Consider the following 5,145-nt stretch of genomic DNA (forward strand, 5'->3'; position numbering starts at 1 on the left):
TCCCATACCAAAACTTCCCTCAGCTAAGGAGACTGCTCAGCTGTTAGCTGACCATGTGTTTAAGCTCCATGGTCTGCCCACCGATATGGTCTCTAATCGGGGCCCTCAGTTTGTGTCCCGGTTCTGGCAGGAGTTCTGTAAAGTAATCAGTACCACTGCCAGTTTATCATCTCGGTTCCATCCTTAGTCTAACGGCCAGACAAAACATGTCAACCAAGACCTTGCCTGCTTCATGCTGTGCCATAACACTCAGATGGGATCTGAATATCAGCTCCCTCATCAAAAAATCCCAACAAAGGATATACTTCCTACAGCAGTCTGAAATGGGGAGAAGGGTCTGGCTGCAGACATCCACTGAGGCTCACGTCCACTGAGACGCAGGAAGTCCACTGAGCGCCCGGAAATGACGTCACGCATAAAGTTTGGTGGATACTTTACTCACGAGCATTAGCAGCGCGTCCATTGTTTAGCAAGACATTGGCGAAGGAAAGTAGAACGGTAAGTTCAGTTTTAATTGTTTATATATGTTCAGTTATTAGTTATTCAGGAAGGATGGGAACTTTGTTTGCTATGTTTAGAAGTGGAATGGTTTTTGTTCGTTATGTTTAGAACGGTTGGAATTGTTTTTTTGTTCGCTATTGTTTGGCTGCTATAAAACACAATTCGTGCTTAGGTTGTTGCTACATTAACTTAATAACTTATTTTCATGCGTGGATTACTCTGATCAGTTGAATGGTGTTTTCATGCAACTGAAATGCATATATACAGTAAATGTAAGTTAGCCAGACTCAAATCGCTGTGTTGCTTAATTGCATTCAAGTACTCTAACTCCTTCAAAAGCCCATAAATGCATACACAATCGTTTTCACGGTGCTTTGTTTTTCATTTTGACCAACAGATGCACAGGTCAATTTGTCGAAGGAATGCCGTGCCTCAGTTAGCAAGATGTGCTAACTGTTGCAATAGTTTCCATTGCCCTTTGTGCCCAGTAACGATGTTTAAACCGACAACGTTACTGCGAGCCCAGGTGCATTTAGATTCACACGCAAAGAATGGAATTTCATTCCAAGGTATGTAATCTATAGGAATTTCTGGTTTGTAAAATCATATTAACATAACTGGATTTTCCTAAACTCTGGTGTATGAAGTAGATATGTTCTCAGAACAGTGTTTATTTAACTACATCTTACTAACATTTAGCATTCCTTGGTACCCATTTGTGTTGTACCATTTCATGCATCGTATGTTTCTATTGGAAACAACTGTCCTTAGTATCATGCATTGTATTTTGCAGGATGTTCCAAAACAGATTGGATCTGTGGACTGTGGTGTGTTCATGTTGATGGTAAGAAGGACCACCTTGAATTGTCGGGTGTAACACTTGTGATATACTTTCAATTGATGTTTTTGTCAGTATGCACTCTGCATGGCCTTGGGGGAACCATTCCACTTTACTGCTGTAAGTACGTCATTAAGAAGATATTCTTTGCGACGCTGTAGAATGTTGCATAGTTATCTATACGAGAAAAAGGTGCCCTTTCTAACATTCTGAATGCATGGTTTTTGTCTTTTTATATTCAGTCTAACATGCAAAGGATAAGGAAATGGTGGTGCCTAACAGTGGTCTGGAAAAGTATGTATGGAAAGCATCGTGTTTTACATTGAGATGCATTCAGATGCAGAATCACGTGCCCTTTCTTTGCAGTGAAGGAGGTTTGTCAGATATAGAATACCAGGTAAAGCTCAGCAGGGAGGTTTTTTAAGGTGATATTCCATTAATTCATCAGTGGTAGTGCATTCAGCTAATGGAGAGGTTTTGCATATATGGGTAATTCACCATTGATACATTGAGATATTGAAACATTATGTCTTGGTAGTGTAAATGATGTGTACTTGTACTACTCAGACATGGACTGAGGAAGACTGAGGAAGCTTCACACCTGCTGAAAGCAAACTTGGAGCCTCTCTCGAGGGTGAGACTGCTCTACAAAGTGTAATAGAATAGAATGCTAGTGGTGTGTGTGTGTGTGTGTGTCCCTCATTTTTCTTAGGTGGTTTCCTGTTGATTACCAGCTGCACCTGATTAACTTATTCGATCCCTGATATTCACTTCCAATGTCATATAGGAGTCGTGCATCATGAGGGACCTCTGCAGTGCCGTGTGCTGGATTCGCAAGAGGTCCTGGAGGGTCAAAGTGACAACAGGAATGATCCATTCATGTTTATTTTTAATAATAAGGAGGACATGGAAACCTTGCTCTCCAATTGCGTTGATAGGATGGGTCTTAAAATTCATGCCATGTTTACATAAGGAAAAATTTGTATTCTTTTTATTCTGTTCCATATACTTTTTTTTTTGCACGTTTGTTCAAATTTATATATCAATACACTACAAGAAATGTTTGCCAAATTATCTATGTATAGTGATTTATTTATGTAACACTTACATTATCTTCGAATAACAGAAGTATGGAGTAAAGCTCTGCGAGAAGCATAATTCTGCAGTCTTTAAGGCTTCAATATAATACTCTGAGGGGGGAAAAAATCTGGTCACCATTGACAGTCACAATCAGGACTACAGGTGATATAATTTGTTAAGTACACAATTTTATTAAATTTTAAGTTATGCAATTCTTAATTATACGTACAAACTACTTTTATAAATGTATAATTCAAATGTGATAAGCACAAACTATTTTTAAAATAATCTATGATTTAGTAATACAGTGGTCCCTCGTTAATCGCGGGAGTTACGTTCTAAAAATAACCCGCAATAGGCGAAATCCGCGAAATAGGATTCTTTAGAAATCGAATATTTTCGTAGTATGAGCATTGGAAACCTGTTTACGACCTTCTAAATACGGATTTTAACATTATTAGAGCCCTCTAGAGATGGAATAACATCCTTTAGTCACCAGTAGTTTATGACTGCTGGACAGGGAAGCAGGAACGGGGACACGAGGAGTCAGGATTGAAGGATTTATTTGGAATCACTCCACATGCGGGACAGGAACATGTAACATCAAAACGTCAACGACAGACCTGGGGTTATAGACACTGACAGAAACAGAATCAAATTGACAGAAAACAACTGGTCACAATCAGGGCTGCATATGTGGTTAATAAGGGGCCGTGGCACACAAGAGGATCGGACAGGTAGGTCATGAAAATTACACTCGTATTACCCAAAATATTAGAAAAAATAATAGAAAATAAATATTAGACATTATAATTGTTATTATTATACATCTAATTACGAAGAGCAAAGATGCTTCCGGTGCGTAGCGATGTATCATTTTCATTGTCTCGATCAACTTTTTAATCAATAGACAAAAAACCGCGATGGAGTGAAGCCGCGAAGTGGCGAGGGACGACTGTATATGCATACAAACAAGTGATAACTGCGAACCATTTTTAAATGAACTAAAAGTAAGATGTATAATAGAAGATATCTATGGCTGCGTCTCAGTGGATTAGTGATGCCACTTCCTGCGTGTCAGTGGACGTGATGTCACTTCCTGCGTCTCAGTGGACATGAGTCTCAGTGGATCTGCAGCCAGACTCTATTGGAAATGGGAGGGAAAGATTATGGCCAATCCCTCCCATACTGGACAAGGACTGATCAAAAACTCCCCTCCGGCAAGAGACCCAAGTCTATCAAGACCAGAACCACATGCCACAAAAACAGTTTCTTCCCTTCAGCAGTTGAACTGCTCAACAAGCTCCCTGACCCCCACTACCTGGCTCTATCACTCCCCTACTCTGCACACTTCATCTACTGGACATCATATATTTTTATACCTTTGTATTCCAGTATTCAATGTACCTCTGTTCCCCTTAATGACCTTACAATAATAGTGCACAGCTTGCACTATTTTATTCCTTTATTTTATTTCTAATTATTTTTTCTTAATTTATGTTATTGTTCTTTTATGATATTTGTGAACATAAGCACCAATACTGCCAAAACAAACTCCTAGTACTTGCAGTTGTACCTGCCCAATTAAGTGAATTCTGACTCTGATGTGTCAACCACGTCGTGAGGTTCACTTCCCTTGGCAGCGACAATCATGTCTCTGGTGACTCTTCCTATGAAGTCAGCAGACAGATTGAGAGAGCATGGTGGGCCATGAGGTTGCTGGAAAGGGATGTGCGGTGCTCCTGACATCTTTGTAAGAAGTAAAATGTCCAAGTCTTACATTGAAGGTTAGTCCAAGCAACTACAGGAGGCGGGACCAACCAATCAGATGTCTTGGTCCTGCCTCCTCTAGTTGCTTGGATTTACCTCCTCTACAATCTGATTGGTTATCTCTCTGAACCAATCATTTTTCGTTCTGCCGTCTGAATATTGAAATGCGAGAGGTTAAAAACAAATCAGGTAAACTATAATAACTAAGGCAAGGAGCAGGAACGACCACAGGTACTAACACATACTGTACAGTAACAACCACATGGTTAACCATTAATCATTGTTGAAGCTGGCCTCAGATGATGGCCTCAAGCCAGCCTCGATTCCAAAACAAAAAGGGAAGCCTGGATACCCAACCACCCACTTAACTCATTAAGCCACACAGCAGCCTGGGAACAGGAGAACATACAAGGAACAAAGAACAGTTTGACCAAATGGGGAAGGGTTAAAACGGTGTTTTTCCTTCTCCATTAAAAAAAATCCCCGTCCACACGAACATCGTCTGCTAAAAAATTCCGTCCACATGAAACCGCTAAAATACGCTGTCAAGAGCATGCCAAACCAACAGGCGGCGATATCACTCTAACCGTACTGCCATGTTAGCCAATCAGAAGCCTAATTGCCAGTCCTGTTAAGTTGAAAACCATGGCGCATGGAAGAAGAGGGGAATCGAATGTACGTGTGGACTGACAATGAGGTAGAATTATTACTTAATGTTACACACGAGTATAAAGGTAGGAAAATTCAGGAAAGCGTGGACTGGGAGTCTTGCCAGTCCAAGTACGCAGACATCCTAGCTCTTTTCAAAGAGCAGTACCATTCTGAGACGTCCACAGAGTTTCCTCATCACAAGGAGGACATAACCAGAGCCATCATCACCACCAAGCTGAAAGCGATATGGGGGAAATATAGGCAAGCAGTAGACTTCGGTCGAAAAAGCGGTCATGGCAGAGTGG

The 5,145-nt window shown here is 40.7% G+C and overlaps 1 long non-coding RNA gene across 3 annotated transcripts; it reads left to right on the plus strand.

Annotated features, from left to right (window-relative positions):
• Positions 1-324: 324 nt before the first annotated feature.
• On the plus strand, positions 325-2,413 carry LOC111853824 (uncharacterized). Of its 3 annotated transcripts, none has more exons than XR_011989388.1 (5): positions 325-498; positions 899-1,070; positions 1,295-1,459; positions 1,582-1,973; positions 2,127-2,413. It is a non-coding gene; the product is annotated as an uncharacterized lncRNA (long non-coding RNA). The 3 variants fall into 3 exon arrangements; XR_011989389.1 differs by having other exon boundaries at positions 1,295-1,345; XR_011989387.1 differs by having other exon boundaries at positions 1,295-1,973.
• Positions 2,414-5,145: the final 2,732 nt, after the last annotated feature.

The sequence above is a fragment of the Paramormyrops kingsleyae genome, chromosome 2 (genome assembly GCF_048594095.1).
Source record: "Paramormyrops kingsleyae isolate MSU_618 chromosome 2, PKINGS_0.4, whole genome shotgun sequence".
Classification (NCBI taxonomy): Eukaryota; Metazoa; Chordata; class Actinopteri; order Osteoglossiformes; family Mormyridae; genus Paramormyrops; species Paramormyrops kingsleyae.